We start from the raw sequence: 15,634 nt of genomic DNA, 5'->3' as shown, positions 1-15,634 counted from the left end.
AAGCTGCCGCTGCCACGTCATATGCCAACCTAGCGATGGGGTGCTTTGTGTTGTCACAACTCGACTTTTTATATATTTTTTTTTATTTTCGCGCATTTTAATGCACGACCGAAGCGCTTTGTATGCGGTGTTGCAAGTACAGCTGACGCAAAATGACAACTGCTATTTTTGTGGTTAATGTGTGCAACGTGTAAGGCATTTGAAAAAAAAAACCGCAAAATTGTACAAAGCTGGTTCGAAACTCTTATGCTTGCAGGTTCAAAGTTTAAAATCGATTTTCTTGAATAGATTATCGTTACAGGTTTTTATATAAAATGCGAAAGGCTGTTTAAACAGGACAATAGAAAAGTTCGCAGCCTGGGAGATAGATGCTGCTATTAGAGTTAAATACGTAAGATCACTTTTGATCCAAAACAACGACAACTTGATGATTCGGAGTAGTTTTTGAAGATGTTCAAATGTAATAAACCCAAGTTTTTGCGTCGATATGTGACAATGAATGAAACATGGCCCATAATTTCACACCGAAGTCCAATTGACAGTCATTTGAGTGGATTGCATACGATGAACCCGCTCCAAAGTGTAGAAAAATACTGCAGTCGGCTGGCAAGGTTATGGCGACCATCAACAGCGACTTTTATTTTATATATTTTCGAGCTTCCGATTGGCTTTATACCACATCTATAAGTGATTACGTAATATATCTAAAAGAAGCTCAGAAATAATCTAGTCCTCACATAACTAATATTTGGGTTTCAAACACTTTATACCTTATATCGTATATTAGTCAATCTGTGTCTGTGTCTTAATTTGCAAATTACGAGAATATAGAATGATAGTCATGCCTGAACTTGGCCCTTCCTTACATGTTTTTCTTTTATTCGTTAATAAAATTTCTAGAGATTCATAAATGCCTCAGTTACTTCTTTGTGCGGACGGTCTGATGAATATTTAGCCTGAATCTCAACATAGTATCATTTTTGTCTGAAAACAAAGTTTTCTGGAAAAAAAATGCACGGCGCAATAACTGGAGAGTACGATAAGTGGATCAGAAGCTCGTACCCGAATTCGAAGATTATGGCAATGGCTATATCGAAGGTGTGAGATATATTTTAGACGTTTTCGTGGCAACTGCAAATGGTTCATATAAAAGCGGTATGCGAACACTTTCAAACTCTTTAAACCAATTCGCCATCGAAGGAGAAAGCTCGATTTTGCTTCCGCAAGCAGCAATCGATTCGCCGAATATAGTTATAAGGTGCGTTCCAAAGTAAACAGTACTAAAAAACACAGAACAAATGGTTTTTTGCAAAATCAATTTATTTTATTCAAAATACGTTCACTTCAATACAGCTTTTGCACGGTCCAAAAGCATGTCGAACGAGTGTTTTAGCTCGTTGGCCGGTATGGCCGCCAGTATACCGGTGCAAGCCTTTTGAATGGCCTCTACGTCTGCGTAACGCTTTCCTTTCATGGCCAAATGCATTTTTCCGAAAAGGAAGAAGTCGCACGGTGCCATATCAGGTGAATACGTGGAGTGGTTAACGACTAAAATGTGATTTTTGATCAAATAATCGTCCTTCGAATGTTGCATTCTGAGCAATTTTTGGTCGTCAGTCAATTTGTGCGGAACAAACCGTGCACACACCTTTGTAAGCCCAAAGCTCAAAAATTAAATCGATTTTGAATGTTCAATTCCATTTCCATGAATTTCAATAATGAGCTGATTTTTGATGAATTCACGCGCGATGGAATTTCCGGTGATCACGATTTTTTCTGGCCCACATATTGATCGTCATTTATGTCCTCACGACCACTTTGAAAACGTTGAAACCACTCGTGCCCTCTGCTACGGAATAGGCAATCATCGCCATAAACTTGTTTCATCAACGAAACGATTAAAACGAAATTTAATGTTGGCTCTTTGTTCGAAGCTCATTTTCTCACCGATAACACCAACATACTGACACTTAAAACGCAATAACTTCACTTCCAATCCATGAAATGTAATGAAATGCTCATTGGGTAATCGATAAAGATAGCAGATTCTAACGCACCAGTCGACATATATATAGATCGCGCCACCAGGGGGTACTAGATTCAAAAAGTCCTGGTTACTTTGGAACGCACATTGTATTCATTGCTCTATTTCAATTTTTTTAAACCGCGGGTTCAAATCAGTGCTACAGTTCCAATTCTGTTAAAGCTTTAATCGTACGTACTTGTATTTGCTATACAAGGTAGTAAATTCCACATGCTACAGTAACGCTATTGGGCGGTGAGGCTAAATTCTAACAAATAAGTACACCGTCCGAATTCATAAAATGTGGCATTTTGCTGCTGTTGATTTAAATTTTTAATGTCTTGCTGTAGCTAAATTAAATATTTTTGCGAATATTGATATACTATAGTCCTAACTAGGCGTCTGGTAGGATTGCCACCCTTACTGTGTGGACGCCAATGGAATAATACCTGTTAAAAGGCCCAAAGCTTGGGACGGTCCAGCCTTACTGAAGGCAAAGAGATCACTAGATCTCTTTTGATCGACCTTGGGCCACATGGTAGCCCAGCGGTGGCCAAGCTTGGGTGAAGCTCAGTTATCTAACAACAAGAATATACAGGAGACCCGACCCGCTCCCATTCTAGCGACAGCGGTTCTAGATCGCCTCTTATGGCTAGCTCAACAGCTTAACAGTCTTTTGCGATTCCGCTTTGGTTTGGCACCCATACCAGTCTTATCACAATGAAAGCGATGTTATTTATCCTTTGACCAGCCTTGAACGCACTGTTAATGAGTTCAAGGCTAGTACCGCCTAGTAACTGAGTAGATAATCACTCCTCTAAAGTAGACTGCAATTCGGAGCAGTAAATCTAATGCTACCTTAGTGGCTACAACCTCGGCCTGGAAGACACTGAAATGGTCAGAAAGTCTGAAAATGGAGTTGATAGAAAGCTCCTGACAGTGAACCCCCAACTAATCTTCCCCCCAAACTTTGACCCATCCGTGAAGACGCTCGCAGTCCCTCTCCTGCAATGGCTTTTGCTCTTTATTGGATAATCGGCATTCATTAAAGCTTCCTATCCAGGATGAGTGCTAGATAATTTTAATAATGTCACTGTATCCATTGATTGCAGACGGATGTATTCTATTTGTGGTAACGCTGCTGCCGGAATCTTATATCTTATAGTGAATAAACCCATCTCGCTTTTATTTAGTTGATGACGAGACTGTTTACGACTGTCCAATTTGTTACGACGCTGAGATACTCCTGCGTCAATTCGTAAACGGTACTCAGGAGCTTTCCTTTGGCCATAAGCGCTATATCGTCTGCATTGGCAATCACCCGACAGCCACGCTTTTCAAGTTTGTTAAGCAGGTCGTTAACGACCAGGATCCACAGAAGCAAAGAAAGACCTCCACCTTGTGGGTTTCTCCTACTCACATTTCGTCAAGTACGTGTGTTTCCCCTTTTCCGTTTCGATCACTCTGTCGCACAGAAGACTGAAAATGATGTGCTTGAAATTTTATTCAACCGCAAGACTGTTCAGAGCAGTTACAACTGCTTCCGGCAGGGCGTTGTTGAAAGCTCCCTCTATATCAAAGAATGTTTCAATAGCGATATCCTTAACCCTTAACTGTAGGCATTATTCACTTAGCTTTATAATAAACCTGTTGCGCTACTGATAAATGGTCCCTCGAAATGCGCCCCTTTATGTACCAATCCATCAGTCTTTCCAGAGGTTTTAGTAAGAAAGAGGAGTGACTGATGGGTCTAAAGTCCTTGACGGTCGCGTGAGAGTCCCTGCCTGCCTCCGGGATGTACGTGACTCTGACTCATCTCCAGCCCCTAGAGGATAATATACGCTTTGTTCTATACTTTGTGTTAACTCTGTTGGGTATGTGGAGTCATAATACACTTTTACATAGAAATTCGAAATTGAACTGCTGAATTAGTCGTTCTGTACTAGTTATACTCCAGAATTTTAAAGCCAATTAATAGATATAATGCTTTCTTGGTGATAATAATTCATGAAAATGTCGAAAACAACATTTGTAGTGTTGAACTGTGTAATTATGGTAATTCACATACTAACCTTAAATACTTACATATATTAAAATTAGCAATTACATGTAATTGCATGTGTTTGAAATGAAATACACCAACAAAATTCATTATTCGAGGAAAATATATTATTTATTCGACAATCAATTTCAATGCACATCACTTACACATTCCAAATGGTTTCGCAACCTTCCATCAAAATGTTGCTTGATCTTTGACAATGCATTATTTCACTTTCTTGCCATAGTTTCTTTCATTTTTTATTGTTTTTTTTTTTTTAATTACAATTATTTGTTTCACCTAAATTTCATTTATAACATAAAATTATCATTTAATTAGCTCAATTATGTCTTAATTATTGATTTCTGGTTGAGTTTTCGTATAGTCTCTAAATAAATCCAATTTCATTAATTTACCGTCTATAGTTACAAAACTTAGTTACTAGACTTTTGTTACGAATATATAGAAGTATGTTTCATAATTACATTACTTTAACATATGTGTACATTAATATGTGTTATAAATACATACATATATTACATAAGCACTTGTTGCTTATATACATACTTGCCCTAGTGTTAGTATCTAATTTTCGTTAAGTCTTTTGAAGTAATTAGTAATTGCTAATGCATTACTTCTAGTGCCCGTTTGCAAATTTAGAATTCGCAAAATTCAATTACAGGTTGTGTGGCTAACGTGCGGGATTAAAAGTAATTAAAAGAAGGCTTTCAGAATGCTTTAAATAAAATATTGCTTTTGCTGTTATTAAAATATACTTTCATAGGTTTTTAGGGGTGAGCCATTAGAGTAAAATTACATTGTTCCTGCGACTAAAAAATGTGAGGATATTTTGCAAGATTATTCGAATTACGATATCTTCTTATCTTGAAACGAAAATGCGGAGTCGACAAGGCTAGACGTGATCGTCGATAAACGAGCTTTGGAGCGAATTTCGACGGAATAATTGTTTCTTTTTTGTTTGATAACGTAGCATCACTTTTCATAAGTTTACAGGCGGAGGAAAAACGATATAATAGAAACCACTAATATTGAAAAAAAAATTTGAGTTTTGGTTATAAAATGGTTATATATTGGTTACCATACACTCATATTGAAAGAATATTAGATTTTTTGTTAGAAAATGGTTATATATCGGATATTATTATATATCTGACTACGATTTTCAGTTTATTTTTTTGTGATACGTTGTTTTGGATTTTAGGTGACAATATGAAGTATAAAAATTAATAGAAGAGATTCTTAGCTTGTACATTATACTAATTGCATGGACTGCATTATAAGGCCGGCCTCTCCCTTATGATAGTTTAACACTTTGATAACGTTAGCGTAGTGCTTTTATTTTGAAGAAGCTAGATTATTCAGAGAATTTATTATTTTTAATTTATTTGGTATATTTAGGCCAGTATTGAGCATTGAAAACTGAGTTAGAGGGAGTTCGTAAGCCGAAGAAGTTGCATACTTGACATACACGTGAAATAAAAACATTTTTGCTTTCCCAAAAAAAAAAAAATCACCGACATACAAAAACAAAATTATTTTTCTATGACTCACCCGGTGTTAGAAATTAGAAGCTCTTGGAGCCACTATATGCTATTTGTATACACAGACGTATATTATTTTTGGAAAAATATTTCAATATTAATTAAAATAAATATGCATAAATATGTATTGTTGCAAATTTTTGCTTTTTCCTTTCGATAACTTCTATTTGCCCATAAATATGTAATACTATAATTTGTATATTCATATTACATAAACGAGTCTATATTTACAAATACTTGCTTCTGCATGGAATTTTCACATATTTTAGCTCTCGAATGCAATATAATAACATAAGTATGCATATTGTACATATATATATATATATAGTATATATTGTTAAGTCTAAAATTACTTGCTATTATTTATACAATCACCCCTACCAGTACCAGTACCAGTAGCGCTTACAAATAATTCAAATAATTTTACATTACACAATTTTACTCTAATGCAACTATATTCCTTTTTTTCTGTATACATTTTCTATTTTATTTCATTTTGTTCTATTTCAATAAATATACATATATATCTAAATCTGCAACTGATTATATTTCATATAACAGCGCAAACATTATTTGAAATATTTTAATATATGAAAAGTACAATCGTTTTTACAAAGAATTCGGTTATTTGTTGCTGAAATTTTCACATAAATTTTACGTTGAAGTTTAGGAATCGCAAAGAATAAAAAATTTAAGCAAAATAAAATACATTAAAAATTTTCACCTAGGAAAGCCAGTCTCTAACATTGCCTTAAAATACTTTAACGGCAACTCTTTATGATTAGTGACATTTTCCTAGTGCTTACTCCGCTCTCTGAGAAGTATAAAGTCGTATGCTGCGAACCGGAGCACATGCATCTGCCCAGACAAAAAACCGAGCATTTTCTCATATTGTACTACATAATGCTTCATTTTGAGAATGTTTCCTGTCAAATAAATCTCAAAGAAACAGACATATTGATTTCATATGAAGCTTTCCTACAAATGAACAGGGGTTTTCAATAAAAGTGATATGACTTGTTTTGAAAGAAATGGAGGTATTGGTCTCACATAAAGCTTTCCTATTTATGTACAGGGTTTTCCTATAAGAGTGATATGATTTCTTTTCAAATAAAAAACACACTAATTTTTAAGGAAATTCAAATGTTTTTTATTTCATGTGAAATGCAATCATTACAATTAAATTCTGTATATAACAACATTCAAATGGCCTCCACGATTTCTTTTGCGGGAATGATTTTGCTGAACCCTATTTTCGATTACTTCTTCCACTAAATCAGGTCGTATGTCAAGAATAGCACGTTCAATATTGACTTCTAAAGTTTAAAGAGAGTCTGGTTCAAATAAGCATACGAGAAGAAGTCTAATGGTGTTAAATAACAATTTCTTCGAGGCCATTCAATGGCACAATTTCTTGAAATAATCGAAGCCCCAAACTTTTCTCGTAATAAATCGGTTATTGCACGTGTTGTGTGGCACGTAGCCCCGTTTCCAATTGCGGTCATAAAAAGTTGGCTATCGTCAATCTTTACCGCTCTCCATTGACAGTCACCAGCTTCATTTCGAAAGAAGTGCGGCCCGATGACTCAAGCAGACCACAAACCACACTAAACTGTCAATTTAGTTGAATGTAATAGTTGCTCATAAATAATTTGTGGATTTACTTCGCACCGGAATCGAAAGTTTCGTTTATTTACCGCACCACTCAGATGAAAGTGAGCTTTATCGGAAAAGATGTTTTTTTTTTTTAAATCGTTATCGTTTTCAAGTTGTTCCAAGACAAAATTAGCTAATTGCGACGTTTGGGGTGATCCAATGACTTTAGTTCGTGAGTCAGAACAATTTTATATGGATGCAAGCCCAAATACTTTCTCAAGATCCGCCAGGCTTGTGGTTTGAGACAGTTCCAATACATGAAAACGTCTTGGAATTGGCACTTGAACATTATGTAAAGAAAATATTCGCTCAAAATATTCAATAATTCGACGAATAACGACCATAAAATAGCAAAAGGGTACGAAAAGTTGCAATAGGAGAATTATTATTTTAATGAAATTGTAAGACCAGTTGTGAATACAATAAAAATTACAGATCATGATTTATTAAAAATAGCCAAAACGGCACTTAGAAATCATATCATTCCTGTAGAAAAACCCTGTTTAACTCCAAGTGAAATTGCTGATGAAAATCTCTATAATTTCTTTAAAACATGATCTCCCCAAAACATTATTAGTTAGCATTAAGCGTTACCTAATTTAACTAAGTAATAAGATAAAAAATAGCAATGTAACATAAGTTCGAACTAGAACCATAAACAAACTTAAGTGCTTTCTTAAGTACTGAAATGTTTAATTTATATAATAATAATTATCAACTTATATAGTGTAGATATTATAGAACAAATACTGTATAACTAAGTTAATAATACTCAGATATTTAAACTATATAAAGTAAATATTTGGAAACAATTATTATTAACTAGCGTGAGTATAATAGCAAGACAACTGTAAACCATGCATTCATTATGCATCGCTATCGGCTTGAATATAGATTACAATAATGTTAGAAACAAGAAACTCCTCAAGATCAGTTGCCTAGTAATAATCTGCGAGTTTAAATATATTGAAAATATGTATACCTTAGGATAAACCAAAATTAAATTTCTTTGAATTTCAACATTTTAAAACTCAGTGTTGATATCTGCATTTACAATTAAACTGAGATCAATAGCCATACGCAATACAAATTCCAGTTATAGTAGCCAACTTCCAAAATCAGCTGGCTTACCAAAAGCAGGGTAAATTTCCTTTTAAAATTATATAAAATATCCAAAAAACTCAACTTTCTCTTGAACTTCTTTTGCAATTTCGTTACAATTGTCGCAATATTTACACACAAAGGAGTTTACCAATTAACTCTACCACACACAGCAGCTTTCTTTAAGAAATCCATTTTGGCTGAGCTCCCACTCGGTTGTAAAATTGTCTATGATTATTGAAGAGATCTGCAAAGAATTTGAAATAAATAGAAATTATATTGGTTATAATAACTTTAATTAGAAAGATATTTCAAATTTATGTTTATTTAGCACCATAAACACAACAAGTATACTTATTATTTTAAAAACATTTTTAATTATTTGAGGAATTGTGCTGAGTTGAGAAGAAGCTTGACTGATTTATAATATTGATTGAGCTTTAGAATGGTGGTAATGGTGAAGTTGGCTTAAAGTTGTAAGTAAGAGCTACTAAGTAGGCAACTGGCTAACAGCTCCAGCACTCACTTTTTTGTAAATAGTTATACCCATAACTATGAATCGTCTTCTATTATACTTATATGGTATGGAATATCAACTTAATTCTGCTGAAGTTGTAATGAATTGAATCCGTGAAATTCCCAATCGCCAGTTGGGAAGAATAATTATTTTTAAAGAGACAAAATTTAATATAGCAGCGCAAGTCACTAGTCACTCCTAAAAGTAGCAATATAAAATTTTGTCACTTTAAAATCATAACTATTCCAAATTGACTTCTTTTTATATCCTGAACAGGGTATATTAAGTTTGTCACGAAGTTTGAAACACCCAGAAGGAAGCGTCGGAGACCCTATAAAGTATATGTGACCTGGTCTACGAAAAGGGAGCTAACGTGCGAAAACTAGTTTTCTGGGAAACAGCTGTTAAAAATAAACAACTCTCATCTTCCATCCGTAGACCAGGTCACATATATATATAAATGATCAGTATGTTGAGCTGAGTCGATAAAGCCATGTCCGTCTGTCCGTCTATCGAACTAGTCCCTCAGTTTTTAAGATATCGTTTTGCAAACGTCATTTTCTCTTCAAGAAGCTGCTCATTTGTCGGAACTGTCGATATCGCACCACTATAACATATAGCTGCCATACAAACTGAACGATCGGAATCAAGTTCTTGTATGGAAAACTTTCGCATTTGACGTGGTATCTTCACGAAATGTTACAAAAATTACTGCTTAAGGTAATAACATAATCTCCGAAGAAATTGTTCAAATCGGCTCACTATAGCATAAAGCTGCCATACAAACCGAACGATCGGAATCAAATTCATCACTCTGAACCCAATTTTCGACGGTTATCAAGCGTAAATCGGCCGATACAGCAATTTTTCGTTCGATATTCGTACGAATCAATCGTCATTGGCTTGTTGGCATAGACCATAGACTTGACGTAGCCCCACAGCAAATAGTTTAACGGCGTCAAATTGCGCGACCGAGGCGGCCAATTGACTGGGCCATTTGTGAGATAACTCGTTCACCAAACTTGGTTTTCAATAAATCAATTGTGGCATTCGTTGTGTGGCTTGTGGCGCCGTTCTGTTGGAACCACATATTGGCCAAGTCTATATCATTCAATTCGAGCCAAAAATAGTTGGTTATCATTGAGCAGTTGCGATTTCCATTCACAGAAGAAGTACATTCAATTCTGGCTATAATCTGCAAAGCGTAATTTTTCAGGATGCAATGGTGATCATTGAGCAGAAATAAAAATTTCATTTATATCCCAAACCGTTTTTGCTCCAATTGAGGCCACTGACCGAATTTCGATAGTAAATTTGAATAATTTCGACTCATTGTTGGATCGTATATCTTTCCATTATAAAATGGCAAACTTTACTGAAGGCAAATGTCGAAATGTATCTAGCTTTGAAATTACTTACATACGTATATGTAGCTCCGCTCGCTCACTACCGTTTTATTTCAACTTGAATCTTGGTATCAAAAACTAATATAATTTTGCATTTTTCATTTAGCTAAGTTTAGAAAAATCAAACAATTTAAACTCGAATCTTTTTGGGTCAGAAAATCGCTCGGAGGTTAGCCATTGTAGTCGAGAGTAAAAAACAAGAAAAACATTTAATTATAGATAATTTGAAACCAATGGCAAACGTTTTGCTAATTCTTTCTTGCACACGTTTTGAAATATAAACCTTTAAGTCGAATTAAAGTATGGCTAAGTTAGGTTAAAAGGTCGATACTGAACATGTATCGCACTTTTGCAGCTTAAAACGCCAGTCCTTTGTCCTGTCTAAAACGTAAATGTAACAGATTTTAACACCCTTACAAATCGATAAAGCTCTTTGAGCCTCTTGCAAATGCATAGATCTTTCCACCTCAGCCTCCTCTATACAAATAAATTTGTGAACTAGCGACTAACAAAATTGTTTGCCTTATCGAATGAATGCCTATTACACAGTGTCCTACGATTGCGTTCAACTCTAGGGCAAAACCAACCACTGCCGCACAGGAGCTGCTCTTCGAAAGAAAAAGCCGCCACGAGTAGCCTCTGCGACGCCAAGTTTTCGGAGGTTTTTTTTTGGACTCGGGTATTTCTAAAACAACTAAGCTCAAAAATGGCCCTCTTGAAATTAAACGTTGTTCGCAATTCGAACAATATTTTTTATGACCGGCATCGTCTACTGATTATATCGATTTTGGCATTATATATTCTTACATAAATATGTATATATGCATGTGTATACTTCCAGCTGCTTATATGAAAATGTTTTCATTTCCAGTTGCACTGTGTCAAACAGCCGTAAGTAACTTTATTTATCTAATTTTGACTTTACCATCTTCAATATCGGCTGCTGCAAAGTAAGGTTATCAATTTCTACTTTGCTGTGTTATGAACCTTATCTAGTTTTTGCCTTCGTGCTGCACCAAAGCTCTACTGCATCGATTTTCCGCACACCTTCTGGTCGCCCCTCTATGTTCCCCTCCAACCGTTGTGCTGCTGTCAATGCCATTTAGATTTTCAAAAAGTCACACATTTTTATGTCGCTTGTGGCAAGCTGTTGTTGTTAACACACCAACAACAACACATGAGCTGTGCGTCGTTTGCAAGCGAACGTGTTGTACAAGAACAACAATAAAGGGTTCATAAAAAAAAACAAATCGTTAGAAAAACGCAAGCAATCGGAGCGCAGACAATCGAGAAAACAGTTGAGCAGCTAAAGTAAGGAGCCAAGTAAGCAAGCAGACAAATGCGAAGGCAAAAACAACAAACTAGAAAAATAACTGAAAATTCGGAGAAAGCCAAATTCGAATTCAATTGTCAACAAATGTTGCAAATGTGGCACAATAGCAACGACATGTGTGCTTGTTGTTGTGGCTGCTGATATCATTTTTACCCACTGTCGCGTAGCTGGCTAAAAGCCTGGGAAATCACTAGCAAATTTGCTGTCAGCTGTGCAAAGACTGTTGCAGCAGTGCTGGAGCAAAAAGTGGCAGTTATGAAAAAAGTTTTGCGAATATGTGGCACGTTACACATACATACTTATACGTGTGTATGCGATTGTGTGATTTTTGCTGTTTACCAACCACAGCTGTGCATGTATTTTTGTCGTTTTCTTCTTGACTTTTGCTGCAACTTTGGGCGTTATCATTTCTATTATTATTTCAACTTTTTTTCATTTTAGATGTTGCCGTTGTTGTTGTTGTTTTATTATTTCCTAAATTCAAATGCAATGGACAACATTCTGCTGGCAGCTTGCACAATTCACAGCTGCCTTAACAAATCCCAACTGCCGGATATGCAATCGTACATGCTCACACCAACGCAAATTCACACCACACACACACACACCAATGTATACAGTCAAGTTCATGCTATCGCCAGCTCCGCTAATATGTGCCAGATCATAATTTCGTTTTTTTTTTTCCTTTTATACCCTAACCAGGAAGTTTGTACCACTGGGAAGGAAATGTCGGAGACCCTATAAATTATATAGTATATACTATACTATATATATAATCGGCTTGACAAGCTGAGTTTATCCAAGCCTTTCTGTATATACGTGCTGGTTCTAGAAATATCGTTCTAAAATTTTGTATAAATACGTTTGTCCCTATGAATTATGATAGTGAGCTAACGCGGGGTATGTGATCGGATAGGCAGAATGGGCCCAGGAAAGGACGCAGTGTAGAGGATGCATGGTTTCATGTTTAGAATGTCGTTAGGGAGAATGTCAACAAGTATATCCTTTAGCATATTTGTTGACTTCAAAGGGGCATTTGACTTCCTAAGCTGGGATCTAGTGATGCAACGGCTGGAGGAGCTTGGCTGTCCCAAAATCACTCTTTGGCGGAGTTACTTTTCGGACTGAAAGGCCTTTCAAGTCGGCATGAACGGGAGTGTGGAGATTGGAGTTGTTCGTGGGTACCGTCTGTGGTACGCATATATGGAATCCTATGATGGACTCTCAGTGACAATGTTGCTTAATGGCAGATTGTCGCCGGTTCGTCCACCAATTGTCCGGGTGAACGGGGTCAGGATCAGATGTGTGACACCAGACAAGTTCTTCCTTTAATAAATTTTCTTTACAAAATTCGGCAAGGATTAAGTATTGTTCAGATCGTAACGAAATGCAATTGTGAATGGTATTATAGCTTCAATATTGCCGAAGCTTAGTTTTTCTCCTTTATTGATTACGGCATTTTGTTGTTGCTGCAGCGTGTGTGTGCAAATTCAATTGTCATTTGTGTGACACTTCGGGGGTGAGCCGGGAGTGTTAAAGCTGACTGCTGCCGTTTACTGCATTTTGAACACACACTATCTTAATTTTTAGTGTTGTTGTCATTGTTGTTGTCTTAAGTATTTTTCCAGCAGCAAATGCAATTCAATTCAAAAACTCATCACCAAGTCAGTGAGACAAATTTCCATTTAAAGTGAGTTTGCTCGACGAGAAAAACGTCCTCAGCACACTCTTACACACACACAGGGTGTCACTCACACATTCACACACTGAGCGACTCACACTTATCTGCACTTATGTAAATTCAATAAAGCGTTGTGCTGCAAGACCAACACTTTTGCGCTCTCATTCCTCCTCTCCCCGACGCACACATAGTTTAATCCTTTTCTGCAATTCTTAGCATCCAAATTGATAGCAATTTGATTCACTCACTTTGTGCTTTGTTTTCATAAGTGTTATTGGATATGTCGAGGCATCAATGCGTAACTGTCATGTGGCGTCATGTGCGAGTGTGACAGTGACAAGTTGGTGCGCTGGCAACAAAGCAGGAAATGTGCAGCTGATAAAACACCAGTGATTCGAATGATTTATTTTCCGTTTGCATACATTGGCAGTAGCAGTTGCAATAAATTGGCTATGAAATCAATGCTGGGATGAGCGGAGAATATCAATTTCATGCCGCAAATAGTTTTATTTAAAAGTCTATGATACACATACATTATTTATGTTATGCTAAGGGCAAAGGATAACTACAAGTGAGCAATAAAATCTCTACAAAAAGTTCAGAATTGCATCTTGGATACATAAGTAAATTATAGGTTTGATATTTCCGACATTTAGTACTTCCGAAGTGAAATACTTTGGCTATTTACATCCCGAGTTATTTCTGTGGGATAAGCAGTTAGTCTATATTCTTAATTGTGTGTCACAGTTTCACTCACAATTTGCAAAGGTCAAAAATATGTTGCGTTATAATTCTACATGCATATTTTGTAGAAACCAAATAAATTAATATCATATTTGGTATTTTTATTAACTTATATTAGACTCACCTAGTTTCATTACTATATTTTGTTAGTCCGAAATACGTATACTAATATCAAACTAATTAACTCATATGCGATAAATTTAATATGTGTGGTATGTGAAGAAAACTTCAATGTTACGAATATGAGGATTACATTTCTTTCGTTTTCAGCGCTAAATTATATTATTTTTCAGAAACGTGTATGCCTGATTTTATTAAAATATTATACAACAACATTTTGACCAACATATACGATCAACTTTTACGTCAGAACTGAAATCACTACAAAGGGTATTTTGCGCTAGGAGAGGATCTGGACTGATTGCATTATTCAATTTTGTTTAGGTTAGGTTAGATTAATCTACTAGGCCAATAAGCCACGCATTGAGCAATTTGGTCCTTTGCGATATTAGATGGAGTTCAGTTGCTAAGCCCAAGAATAGTAGTTATCGTTTAGGATGCTTGTGTTTGACGCGAATTTTAACACTATCATAAAGTGGAGACCCCAGATGCTGACAGCGTAGTCTTGCCAACGCTGGATAAGTGCGCAGGAGATGCTCCATTGTTTCCCTGGTAGTAGACATTTCCTGCAGTCTTCTCGATCTCTCAGCCCCATCCTGCGGGCGTGTGTCGCCAATAGGAATATTGAGTACTTCCGATCTACCGTTTTGCACATGACTTTTACAGTTTTGCAGCCAGCTAGCTCGTTTCATCGGGTTTTGATTTTATTTATCATGCTTCTGTCCAGATCTTTGTATCGACAATTTATAGGTTTCTTAATGTCAATCACGTTTTTGGGTGTTAACCGGACTACATTCTTGGCAATCTCGTCCTCTATTACAGTAGAAGTGAAGTTGCTTGCTTCTGGCAACACTTTCCATTGCTGTCTTGTTTCCTAAGGCACTTCCGGCGGAAATGCCATACGAGTTTGATGTTTGGTTGTGTACGTAGATGTTGAGTCTGGAATTGCCTGCAGGTGCATTAAGGGGGAGCCTGCTTTAGAAGCTTCAAAAAATCGAAAATTTTCGTTTGCTTAAGTCTCTTTAAAAATAATCTAAGAATATGTCCCCAAAGTTATAGATGGAAATTCGAAATATTTTCGACGCTAGAATGGAAATAGTGACCGAGCGTCTAGCAGATAATGTGTTGTCAAAAAAGTTTTGCGGCTTGGGCAAAAAGTGAACACTTTGATGCGCGATTTCTCGGTTTTTCATTTTTACGATTTTTTTTAATTGGCGGGCAGGATAGAGAAAACGCTAAATGTCGTACGGAATTGGGGCAAAGTTTATTATCTTTGGCATTAACTTATCTTCTATTTAAACTAAAAAAAAACTAAGAAAAGTCAAGGTTGAACATATTTTTAAACAATATAAAATAAAATTTTTTTGGTCAAAAACCACTTTTTTCAATTTTTTCAAAAATTAGTAAAATTTTACATTCTTTTGTGAAATTTTTTTAGTTGAACTAGAAG

At 35.9% G+C, this 15,634-nt stretch overlaps 1 protein-coding gene across 8 annotated transcripts in view; it reads right to left on the bottom strand.

Annotated features, from left to right (window-relative positions):
* Window positions 1-4,170: 4,170 nt before the first annotated feature.
* Window positions 4,171-15,634, bottom strand: part of LOC126760094 (uncharacterized) — a 187,530-nt gene continuing 176,066 nt past the window's right edge. For 7 of the 8 annotated variants that reach the window (XM_050475491.1, XM_050475485.1, XM_050475484.1 and 4 more), the window contains one exon: window positions 4,171-8,630. The gene's annotated coding sequence lies outside the window, so the exon portion shown is untranslated. The remainder of the gene's footprint in view (window positions 8,631-15,634) is intronic. The other variant, XM_050475487.1, reaches the window with a different exon arrangement.

Source organism: Bactrocera neohumeralis, chromosome 5 (genome assembly GCF_024586455.1).
Source record: "Bactrocera neohumeralis isolate Rockhampton chromosome 5, APGP_CSIRO_Bneo_wtdbg2-racon-allhic-juicebox.fasta_v2, whole genome shotgun sequence".
In the NCBI taxonomy this organism is placed as follows: domain Eukaryota; kingdom Metazoa; phylum Arthropoda; class Insecta; order Diptera; family Tephritidae; genus Bactrocera; species Bactrocera neohumeralis.
The sequence above is the reverse complement of the archived record's forward strand: the minus strand, read 5'-3'. Positions and strand labels throughout refer to the sequence as shown.